Source organism: Atractosteus spatula, chromosome 3 (genome assembly GCF_055471065.1).
Source record: "Atractosteus spatula isolate fAtrSpa1 chromosome 3, fAtrSpa1.hap1, whole genome shotgun sequence".
Classification (NCBI taxonomy): Eukaryota; Metazoa; Chordata; class Actinopteri; order Semionotiformes; family Lepisosteidae; genus Atractosteus; species Atractosteus spatula.
In genome coordinates, this window is record NC_142708.1 from 76,786,634 (window position 1) to 76,799,603 (window position 12,970).

Here is a 12,970-nt window from a genome sequence, read left to right on the forward strand (position 1 = left end):
GACAGACAGACCACTGCCTGTCACAGCAGAAACTTCTGAAAGGCTTGAACTCTCAGGAGCAGCAGAGGTGTCCACTCCATGACCTTGCTGTGTCGGACAGGGCGCCCCTCAGATACATTAAGAATTGGGGTTGCAGGTCAGAGGGGGCAGATTCAGCCGTGTTTTAAAAACATTATCCTCAGGTTGTTATCTAGCCTCAGTTGATTTCGAAGTGAGTTCAGTTTATAAAGCTGATCACCGTGACTGTTTAATCTCATTAAGCGTAATTAAAGGCCAGTGAATTCTGCCAGGCCAGGCCGCTCTGGGAATTAAGCTCTCTCTGGGGGATGCTGTGTAGCAGGGGGTGGGATTCCCAGTGGAAAAGAGGAGTTTTTTTCCTTTGTTTCTTTTCTCCTCCCCTGCTGGAAGCCCTGCTGAGCTGGGTGGGGGAGGTGATTCTGGAACAGGCTTTGAAGGCCTACTGTTGGGCATGAGAATTTGTTTAGAAATTGGTGAGGCTTTAAGCTAATATGTCAACGACCCCCAGCTCTCTCCCGCCCCCACTGTCCGACAGGAGAACGACCTGCCTCCAGCAAGAGGGGACGACTAATTTAATTGGCATGACAGAAGCCTGTTTGCTCACAGGATGGGTCCTAATTGAAACAATGGGGATTTGTTTTTCCCGTAGACTCCCGCTCAGACAGAGGGGGATCCACTGCAGAACCACATAAGAAGGTAAGAATGGTTCAAACAAGAGGAGCCACGTCTCAGGACTCCGCCTGTTTGGTAGTTAACTGATCCCAGCATCTCATCCAGCCGTTTCTTGAAAGAAACCAGGGTACTGGCTTCAACAACATGGCTGGGTGGCTTGTTCCATACTCCCACAACCCTCTGTGTAAAGAAATACATGTATTTCTAAATGGTTCCCACTTGTACCCGCTGGTTTGTGTTTCACTGTTCATTCAGGAGGAAGTCCACTGGGTTGACTTTGTCGACACCTTTGAGGAGTTGAAAATAAATAAAGTTTATTATTTTTTTTAAATACATCACGTTTGCCTCTCTTCCTTCTTCAAAAAAGCTTCAGTTCCTTCAGCCTATCAGTATTTGTAACTTAGCACTTAGTAATCGCTGGTGTCCACATTGGCTCGGGCGAGAGCTAAAGACAAAGGTAACAAGAATTGTGAGCTCATGGCTCATGTACGACAGCAGGGGTGTCAGATTTAAAGAGCGTTCTGAGTGGTTTGAAGGAATGAACTTGGGAAGACATTAATTGATATTTGGTCCAACTTAAAAAAAACAATAAACTAGCGTGTGTGTGCTTTGGATGAAGAGAAAGCTTCCACTCCTCACCCAAGTGCAGACTGATCAGAGAAAGGTGCTCTGGGTTTAACAGACCAGTCATTATTTGAGTTCTGTTGAGTTATTGCTGAGCTCCTGAGTCACCCTCCAGTGAGGAGCCCAGCACTGGTAAGAACAATGAGCACCGCTCTTCAGAGCCAGCAGGAAAATAATGATGTGACTGTAGGGAAGAACAGGAGCACCGAAACCAGAAACTTCTTCCGGGAAGTATGAAGAGTTTTGGGAGCTGTGGAGAAAGGCCTGCAGGCCTGCCCCCGCCCCCATACCTGGGCAGTGAGCTCACCGGGAGCCGGAGTCGAGTGTCGGGCTCGGCACGGCGCCAAGCACCTGAGGTCGTTGCACCCTGCAGGCCACAGGTGTCACCCTGGGATGAGCTCAGCGCATCAGATCTCACACGGCTGTCAAAACAAGCACCCCACTGATCCTTCACTGCACACTGACAGCCCGGCTGCCGAGAAGAACAGGCGTGTGAGCCAGACCTGGGGATACTGTATGAGTCTGAGGTCTCAGAGCTGAGATCTGAGGTTCGAAACGAGAGACATCCCATTTTCACATCAGGCAGCTCCCTGAAAAATGTGGAATTCTTAGGGAAAAGTGATGAAGTCTGTTCCTATCTCTCCTTTGCTTGCTAATAACTGGAGATGGTAATAAGAAATGTAAAAAAACAATCACATCACAGCTCTTGTTCTCTGCTCACTCTCTGCCTCGTCACCTCCTGTCTGTCTTCTCATGAACGAAACAGAAAACAGGGCTCTGGAAATGGGATAATTGTACATAAGACAGGAATGGTTCGTTTTCTGTAATTAAAACCCATTTGAACAGCACTTCATAGAAGTGAGCTGCAGCTGTTACAAATCAATGAACATCAATCAATGTTTCAATGAACTGCTGGATGAGATCCTGGGATGAATTACTTACTGTACTAACTACTAAAGGCACAACTTGGGCCGAAAGGCTTCCTCTCACTTGTCACCTCTCTCATGTTGTGTCCCAGAGTGTATATCTCTGTCAGACGTTCTTGCCTGGAAACAAGGCGATACTTAGCCATTCTCTGGAGCAGCGGTGGATAGTCCCAGTCCAGGAGGGCCGCTATTTCCACATTTTCATTCCAGCTCTTCTCTCAACCTGCCCCAGCTCATTAACAGCTCGATGGAGTGAATTTACAGGCTTCTCTCAGCTCCTCTGGGGCTGGTCCGGGTGCTTTAAAGAGACACAGACCTGTCCAGCCCTTCTCTAGAGAACACAGAAGCATTGGCCTTCTGTCCTAACCTGCTGGTCCCACTCATCCCAGGTTTAAAGTGTCCTCTCAGTGCAAAAAGCTCAGGTTTCCTCCGAGGTGAGGCTTTTGCTATCCATGTTTTTTCCTGTTTATTGTGTGTAACAGCTGGGGGATCTCCAGGCAGAACATCTGTCATAGTGACAACAAACTGATCATTGTGTTGCTACAAAAACATGTGAGCTTGATTCGTCATCAACAGATACCCTTGATTTAGAACGGAGCAGGCTTAGCAATGCTAATTATGGCTTTAGAGACAGGCAGGAGGGACAGGCATAGCTGTAAAAAGCTGGTGGTTCAATTTCTGTCATGACATCATTCTCTCCTGTGTAATTAAAAGCACTGATCTGTCTGTGGTGTTTTGTTCCACAGACAAACGTCATCTGCTGCCCACCTGCACGGATAAGTCATACCTGTACCTGCTGGGACAGTGTGTCAGCACAGTCACTCAGCACACACCTGCCTGTGCCTCAGATCCCCAGAGTCCCTGACAGGTACTTCTGTTCTCATCCCATTTTAGAATATTCTTCATCTCCTCCTCCTCTGTCATCACATGCAGGGTGATGTGCAGTAAACAAGGCTGCTTGTGTTTCATTTCTCCCTATAACACAGGTGAAATATCCAGCTATGTTGCTGATGGGGGCCTAAGATATCTTATATGGGGGGAGAGGCAAAGGACACTCACTTCACCGTTTTCCCGATTGTGGGGGTGTCTCTGTAGTCATCTTCCTCACTCAGGACTCCCCTGCGCTGTGAGGTGTCAGACAACTGAAAGAACTGCACAGTGCTGACAGCCACCCACTGCCCTTCTCTAGGGGAGGTCGAAGGTCTCAGAGAACAAGGGGGTCTCTGCCTGACTGCAGCCACGCTCAGGGGTGAAACAGAAAGTGCGCCAGTTTGGCCGTTCGGCCTGTCGTCATGTACGTATGGGTTATGACCGTGAGGGAGGCTCAGGGCTCTGTGTTAAAATGATGAAAATCTCTCTCCCTGGAGAGATAAGATCACTCACTGGAAACACTTAATCCCTTTTCACAGATAACAGAATCCTTTGTCAGCATTTGAAATAACTGCTGTGCAGCTAGATGTAGCTGTTCAGTTTGTAAAGGGGCCTGTCCTGATAGCCAGGCCCCAATTACTGGAGGGGAACAGAGGCAATGAGGGGTTTGATCCGACTTGCAGACAGTCTAGAAGATTTGTTAATACATTTGTTATGAATCCCTTTGAATGCCCAGTCCTGTCACAGACCCAGCAACAGAGCACTGAATATATTTCTATACCCTCATCTCAAAAAGAGCCTGGCTTCGAGCCAGGGGGCACAGAGTCTGCTGCTGTCCAGGGAAACATGCTTGTCTGGTGTGTACCCCGTTTTCATTGTGCACTTTAAAACACACTAGTTTTCTATTCACCCTCAAAGCACTGTTAAAGAACAAGCTTCTGGGATAAAATACCCCAAATGTACCTGGAGCAGGTGTTCAGAAAACAGCATGAGAAGCTGCCTTTGATCCTGCACTTAGAGGCCCTGTCATTGTTTTCGCACAGGAAGGAAGGGTGTGTACCTGCATCAGCGAGCCCCTCCATTCACCACTCCAAACACCAAACATCTTCCTTTTCATCTTCACAAGGTGCAGTCTCCAGCAGTTAAAGCCCTCCTCTGTCTGGCTGAGTGTGAGAGTTGGCGCTGGGCGCCCTGGGTGCCCTGATCTGGAAGACGATGAGAAGATCACACTACTTCTGGGTCTGTCCTGAGCTCATCGTTACTGTCCCCCGCCCTGGGTCTGCCCTACTCTCCCCAGGTGTATCCCAGCTCTCCCCAGCTCTGTTCCAGCTGTATCCCAACTCTATCCCAGCTCTCCCCAGCTCTGTTCCAGCTCTCCCCAGCTCTATTCCAGCTCTGTTCCAGCTCTATTCCAGCTGTATCCCAACTCTATTCCAGCTCTCCTTAGCTCTATTCCAGCTCTATTCCAGCTCTATTCCAGCTCTGTCCCAGCTCTGGCCCAGCTATATCCCAGCTCTCCTGGTACATCCGGCACAGCACAGAGCGAGGGAGCTGGAGAGAGGATCCTTGTGGACCTCAGAGGGAGGATGAGGAGCGACGTCACCAGACAAGGGAGCGCTGGGAGGACTGTGGGCCCTGTGCAGACTCCCTGCTCCCTGAGAACCTGACCGCAGGGAAAAGGCACGGACAACAGCAAGCAGTGGGGCTTGGAGGGACTCTCCCATTCTGCAAATCCAGCCCCAGCATCCACTTGCACCGATTGATTGATAAAGGACAATCACCCGATTAAGAAGGGTTTTCATTGATTAGAGTGTTATGTATTGCTAGAACGTTTATTGTGAGATAATGTCTGTGAAACAAAGTTTATTTTGATAGAAACAAACACGTCAGGAAGGTGCTGTGGGGGCCGGGAGCAGGCAGTGCTGTTGCCTGGGGTGACAGTGGAGAGAGGAGTGGAGCTCCAGCTCTCACTGTTATCAGAATCCCCAGGCTGCTCTTCCGAGACCTCAAGGCCACCCAGTGAAATACCATGGCCTGCATCTGTAACCTTGTCTGGAGGTCTGACGTTCTTACCCTTCAGACATATCTGTCAGGCAGAGGAAACTCCGGTTATCATGGTGCCCAACGGGAGCACATCCAAGTATAACATAACATAACATCACTTTATTAGTCCTATACAATTTCTTGCATTAGGAATTCATCTTTTCACATACCCCAGCTTGCTCTCCATGAGACACACGGACAGGGAGAGAAGCTTGGGGTCAGAGTGCAGGGTCAGCCATTGTACAGCACCCCTGGAGCAGTTGGGGTTAAGGGCCTTGCTCAGGGGCCCAGTGGAGTAGGATTCCTCTGCTGGCTGCGGGATTTGAACCGGCAACCTTCCAGCCACAGGCGCAGATCCTTAGCCACAGAGCCACAGAGAAAGGGAGGATTTAAGGCACCAGGACCCAGTTCAGAAACCTTGTGCCCCAGTTTAGGCAGTTACAGTAGACACTGCATCCAGTTCCCCTGGTCTGCAGTTTTCAAATTGACCTGTGTTTCCTGTATTTCAAAGCAGTAATTCAAGATGGTATTTGTAAATCCAAACACGTGTGAGATCTTGGCAGTGCAGAAAAGTGAGTAAAATGAATTGCCCTTTTAAAGCAAGCTGCCCGCAGTCCTGGTCAGCTCCTCCGAGCGGTCTGGAAGTGGGCCAGCAGAGCTCCGGGAAATCCCTCACAGGTGGACGGAGGAGAGAGAAGCCGATCTCCCATGTAGTCTGCTTTCTCACTGTTTATTGACATGTCATGATGAAAAACAGACATCGTCTGCGCAGCAGCCCCTCTCTCCTGTTATCAGATCTCTGGAGTTCTGCCTCTCTGACCTCGAAGCAGCTGAGTGTTTTGAACTAATCTGGATCAATAAGTGGCCATAGAGGGGAGTGCTTTGGGTACAGGTCTGAGCTGTCTGTCTGCCTCTGTCTCTCTGCAAGCTGACGATAGGCAGGGGAAGTTAAAAGAATCCCAAAGGGCGAATGCAGTTTGTAACTCATCAGAACAAAAGAGCAGGCCCTGACAGAGTGGAAATGTGATACTGTTGAAAGCCATTAGTGACTCCCATCAAGAGGTCAACACATTCCTTCCCTGACATCTCCCTGCCTGCCACTCCATTAATCACACACACTCACAGCAGCCTACGAGAGACTGCTCCCTGCATCTGAAAACTGGGAACGACTGGAAACCAGCGGCTCACCTCTCTCTGCTGCACTGACTCCCAGAGGATCAGCAACCTGGTCACATACCTCTACAGGGCAGTCGGGGCTCTTTACACAGAGGGCTGTGGGGGTCTGGAGCAATTCTTTTGGGTCAATGGGCTACCAGCACCATCAATGAGCTACTCCTGTAACTGCCTGCTTGTAACTCTTTTTACGTTCTAATCACTGGCTAATTATCAGAGTAGCTCTAACGATAAGAGGTATTGTTTGACAGAAACACTCAACATGTTGCAGGGCCTGTGCACAAGCTCAGAGCAATATGTCTAAATTTGACAGAGGCGTCTGCTGTGATTGATCAGTCTCTCAGAATTAGTCTGTTGATCCGACTCACGGGGAACCTGGTGGGTGCTCCCGGAGGCCAGGGGAGGTGTTGGTTGAGTTCTGCTGGCCCTGTGCAGTGGCTCTCTCTACCCCTGCTGGGCTTGTGCGGCTGTGGGATAGCCCCTCTCAGGAGAGCAGGTTCACCTCACCAGCAGTTTGCTACAGGGGAGACCTGGGTGGAATCGCACACACTGAGCTGTCCAAGGTCAGGAAGGGTCAGGAAAGGTCTCATTGTGTTGTTCCAGTTTGCCCAGAATTTGACCGCACTTCTACTACATGTGCAGCTCCTGTGCCGTGAGTGAATACGTGTTTCCCAGTCCCTCCCACGCTCTCCCCATGGCTGGTACCAGCAGCTCTGCTGGCTTTCTCCCGGAACAGGCAAGGGCACAGCTGCCCGTGCTTCTGAAGGGTCACTGGGAGAGCTGGATGCAGAGCTCCTCCGCTCCTCTGCTCTTCAGAACAGAGGGTGGAACATGACCCGCGCGCTCCTATGCTGGCAGAGAGGCTGGGAGGTGCACAGCTCCTGTGCACAGCAGCTGAAAAGCCTTCATTGTTGTCTCTGTGCCTTCTCCCCGAGACACACGGCAGACAGGCTGCACCCAGGGCTCTCCGCCCAGCCCACACGTGCCAGCCTGGCGGCGCTCTCCGCAGATGAAAGGGGTGGAAGTTGGAGTGGGGGGATAGGAATGTGGCCCAGCAGACACGTGCGGAGCAGTCAGGTGGGCAGAGGAGACGCAGCCTGTGCCAGCACTTTGAGGAACGCAGAAAAGCCCCCTGCCTGCCTCATCCTGTCCCCAGGCAGACACACACCTCCTGCACGAAGCCAGCTCTGTTTCCTGCACTGCGTCTGGGCAACAGCCTCGCCTGTACGACTTGAAACTCACTGACACACTGCAGGCCCTACCCAGAGCAGGGCTCTTTGACACTGAGGGAAAGGAATCAAGCTCTGAGGCCCTAAGGAGCAAAGAGGGAAGATTGCTGTACAGTTTATGTGCAGCTTTGCTGTGTGACTGCTGGCCACATCGTCCCAGTCAATGAGCCCACGCTGGACAGGAGCTAGAGCAAGTCTTCTTCAGCTCTGAATTAGTCCAGGGGTGTACACTGTGCATTAGGGACTTGAATCACGCAGGGTGAGTTTTAGTTTGAGGAGTATGAACATCCATCACTGTCCCTCTCTGCAGGCCGGTCGTCCGCAGGGGCGTGTCTGAGCCACCTGGCCTGAGGCCGGAGGGCTTTCCAGGACTCTCGCACTTATGTGAGGAGAGTGGTTTAATGCTGATTAATTTATTTAACCTCCTCAGCTTTTTCTCCAACAGGTCAGCCCACTGAAGCAAAGGAGATTGAGATTTTCTACAAAATCTACTGCTGGGAACAGGATACAGGGAGGAAAGCAACGGAATTACGGAATCAGAGGAAAAAGCCGTCCTCCTCCAGCTCGGCTTTGACAGGGCCGTGACCCGAGTCTGACAGCCCCGCAATCAATCAAGTAGTCGGCCGGTACATGCAAACTCAGAGCGTTTCGAAAATGTTAAACTTTCACAGCACATTAGCATGATGGCAACAGAGTGAAGCGCTGATGCCCATCAGGCATTTTAGCAGGGGTTAATATTAACACAGGGCTAACGAGCTGACACAGTTCACCCTGCCCATCAGGAGCCAGGAGGTTCCCACTGCTCAGCTGTGCCCGGTGAGCTGGTTCAGCCCCGAGCCCAGCAGGACAGGCTTGGCAAGAGCTCGCCCACAGGCCGCAGTCCTGGGGACGAAGAGACCTGGACCGTGCCACCAGTCATCAACACTACAACAGTTCCGTTATTTTCCTGCACTGAGAAGCTTCAGGCAGAGTCAGGTGCCTCCCAATCGACCCTTACACCTTGGAGGAGCCAATACCTGACAGTGATACAGAAGATAAGATCACTTTATTAGCCCCATACAATTTCTTGCATTAGGAATTTGTCTTTTCGCATACCCCAACTTGCACTCCATGAGACACACAGCCAGGGAGAGAAGCTTGGGGTCAGAGCACAGGGTCAGACATTATACAGCGGAGCGGTTTGTTAAGGGCCTTGCTCAGGGGCCCAACAAAGTAGGATTCTTCTACCAGCCTCGGGATTTGAACCGGCAACCTTCCAGCCACAGGCGCAGATCCTTAGTCACAGAGCCACCGCTCGAAGTCAGAGTAGACCAGAACAGCACAACGACACTGAGCTGACCTGCAGTGAGGCAGCCACACAGACCGTCGGCTGGGAGTCGCGTGTGTGGCCTTTGAGCAGAGTGCCCCAGTCTCCTGTTTTCAAAGGGCAGGACAATGGCTGTGATTGTTTCACATGTTGAGACCTAGCTCCCTGGTGCTGGATAGACCTGCTGGCCTGGGCCAAGCCAGGCCTGTCCCTTTAATCTGGCTGCCACAGTCAGAAAGGGAAAAGACACTCAATCCTCTTTCATTCACAGAGAACCCCGGGCTCAGATCAGCTCACACACAGGGCTGGGTCAGAGCCCCTCTCTCTGGAAGGAGTCCCAGGGTCTGACCCGATTCTTGTCCCTCAGGGGTGGGTTTTTTTTAAAGATGTCTGAGCAGGGGGAGTAAAAGCATCGCTGCTAGCGAGCAGCTCTCTCTCTGTCTCTGAAAAGCTTTTAAAACTGCCTTTTCTTTTTTCTCTCTTGATTTCAGGCCATTGTGTTATTTTTCTGAAGGCTTTCTCCTTCTTTCCTGTTTTACTTCCACATTCGTGTTTCTTGGTCTCTCAGGCATGAAAGCAAATAGAGTGGCTGTGTATCCAGGTGGGTCCTGAGGCGTGTTCCAGGTTTTCCTTAGGAAGTGTCTTCTTCCCCCTCACAGGCCTTTCCCAGAATGAGAAGTCACTCTTCTGTGTAATTAGGACTGAGTATGTGAAATGTGCTGTATTCATCCCGGTTGTTTATCTTTTTAATTTGGTACATGAACTTTACCAGTGGCGAGTTCTTCAGTGTGCTGGGAGTTCCCACTGCTGCCTGCACTAATGTGCTTTTGCACTGTTGCGCTGCCTTATGCCGTGGTAAAATCAGCATAGCGGGAGGCAGTGGCAGAGTCTCATCCCGCATGCACAGTCTGCTTCTAGTGGACAGCGAATGAAGATTGACTGGTGTAGAAATACACCACTTTGTATACTCCTTTGCTTCATAGACACATTTGCAATTAGACTCAATTAATAATCCCTTCTCACCCAAAGCCTTTTTGTCTGTATGAAGACACAGATTACTGTTCACTGCTTCCTTCTGAAGGCCAGTGTCAAAATCCCCTGGGAGCAAGTAAGTGTGTATGTGCACTGTGTGCAGTGTTAGTCTGGAATGTGTGTGAGTGTGTGTGCGTGCAGTGTCTCAATGCAGTGTGAGTGTGCAATGTGTGCGCGTGTGTGTGCAGTGCATGTATTGTGTGCATGTGTGTGCAGTGTGTCTGTGCAGTGTATGTGTGCATGTGTGTGTGCAGTGTGTCTGTGCAGTGTATGCGTGCATGTGTTTGTATAGTGTATCTGTGCAGTGTATGCGTGCATGTGTGTGTAGCTGTTACTCTGCTGGTGTCTTACAGGAGTGTCTAGGGGTCTGAACCTGCCTCTATATGCAGGCCCACTCTCTCGAGATGGTAGGACACAAGTTAATAGATTGACCAGGTTCGCTCGTTGTGTCAGTTTCCAGCCACAGCTGTGCAGCACATGCTGCTGCAGTCAATACAGGCATCGTCTCAGGTCTCGGGAGGGGCTGGAGCTGAATGAGAGGGTCTATGGCCCTTTAGTCCTTGGCTATACCTGTCTCCACCTAACAATGAGATCCAGAGGCTTCTGAAGATGAGTCATTCCTAGAAGTGATTTATGGTCTGAATTTGACTTCCTGCTGTGAGTGCTAAATCACCACATATAGGACTCTCCAGGACATCAAATGAGATCAGGGAGGAGTTGTGTGCATCTTAGACCCAGTAAAAAAAACAGATCAGGAGTGCGTTTTATTAAGATGTACAGGAGACTCACTCTCCCAGAGCTGGGGTTAGCACGTGCTTGTGCAAGCACGTGTCCTGAATTCATGAGGCTGTACCTTTAAGGGGGGGTGTCGGTTTGGCAGCGAAGAAAGTCTACCTTGACGATGAACTTGAGAACCGCAGAGCCGCCCACTGCTCGGGGAGAGGTGTCGGACCAGCGCTGCCGGCCGGCCGCCATGTGCAGACACACCTGTGTGTTCAAGTTGACACGTCCGTGACACAACATCGGCGCCGCAGCCGAGCAGCAGCAGCTTCCTCTCCGGTCTGCTGACGGGCGCTCTGGCCCCGTGTAGAATGAGGGGATTGTGTTTAAAACAACGAAAAAGCAAAGGGGGGGGCAAGACATTCCTCTGCCCAAACCACTAATTGACTTATTCTTTAACGGGAAAAGGGAAACGTGCCCACCCCTGTCCTGGGATCTGCTGTGAGCGGCCGTGCCAGTCGACAGGGCTGGCCGGTCAGCGGCTCACAGCCTGTCTGATCCTCACGCCTGGCCTGTCGGAGAGCCTCGTCCCAGCAGAGACAGAGTATCTAACGAAGGCTGTGAGTAGCAGTGACGCCACAGGGAGTCCAACAGAAACAGAAAACGGAAAAGTTACAGATGACAGAAGCAAAGTTCCCTCGAATGTTTAATTACAAAAGCTTGTGCGCAGTAAATTGAGTGTTATGTAAAATTGTGAACCTGAAATTATTTTTTTGTCAATATAGTCATTCTCATAGAAGCATAGAGATCCAAAAGACCGGGACAGCGACTCAGCGAGCCCAGTCATGTGTGGAGCGGTCATGGGCGGGTAGGTCTGAGACTACGAGAGCAGAGATATCGATGATCGAGTAGCAGTAATAATGCACACAGCCACGCTGGGCCTCTCGCAGCCAGTCTCATGGGGTCAATTTAGCATTTTTCAATTGACGACCGTGTTTGTTTTATTATTATCACTTTTTTTTGGGGGGGGGGGGGAGGATGAACACTGGGCAGAAGGCGAATAAAGGCGAATCTGCTTCAATAAGTTGGCTGAGAGTTTTGAGCCAGAACCCCACCACTCTTCCTGTAAAGTCGTGCCCCTTTGCCCCTTCTAAACCTCCATTGGGTCCTCGGACCCTTCTTACCCTTGTAATCGTCCTTTGAGTTGGCTTTGTATCAAGTCTGACAGTATTGTCATCTGTTCAAGACTAAAGAGATGCAGTTTCTTTACCCCGCCGGGTCAGCCTCGTGATTATTCAAAGCGGGGGCCCCCTGGGGGCGCGTGAAAGGATCCTTTCTATCCAGCCGATTCGAATCCAGTTCCGGGTTTTTCCGACTGCAGGACCCGCCTTCAACCGAGCTGCTCCGATATTCGGTACTTCAGTCGCTGACTTGTGTTTGCTACTAAGCAGCAAATTCTTCGAAACAAAATTTTAGTTCGTAAAATCTCATAGATAAAGTCCGATCCAATCACAATACTTTAATAATAAAGACACGTTCAATAAACCTTTCACGAAGACTACATTTACTTTGATCGTCATTTTCTTGGATCTGAGCAAACGTGGCTGTTTGCCACAGAATCTTAATCCGTGCTGTGAGCTACACAGAAACAGAGTTTATGCAGACATTGGATCTCACAATAACAGCAAATAATATTCTCTCTAGCTCGCCATGTTATGAATTAAGCCAAGTCACATTTACACAGGAAAAAGAACACCTGCCTGAAGCTTTCAAAGCAGAGATACTTTCCGGACGTAAAGACAGAGGATCCTGTTTGGAAACACGTGAGAAACCTTTCATCTGTGAAGTTCAGTCGTTGCCAGAGAACATCCAAGCAAAAGTTTGGAAATACAGCCCCGCACAACTGCCACAGACTTCGTCCATCATTATCTTTGGAGAAGTTTTGGTTGAAATACTTATGTCCGCCCCAGAACAGGCGAGCAAACTCTATCCTCGTCCCATTCCCATCCGCCTGTCTGTACGAGGCTGGATTTTCTGCAGTTTCGATGATGAAAAACATCATCGCAGTAGACCTGATGTTGACTCTTCCACAGAACTGTCAGTTTCAAAACTTGCAGCAAACATGCAGCGTCAGAGGTCACACTGATAATGTGTGAGGCGAACTCTTAAATTAAACTGAAGATCAAATGTAAATTTAAACCATACTACCGTCAATCTGTTTAACTTTTTGTAGTGAAGAATATCTTTCATTTATATAAACTTCAGTTCAAATAGCAATTGAAATGAATTCATTTTCCTATTAATGTTGAAATACAATCAATAGTCCATACACCAACTGGGGTGTGGTTCTGTGGTTT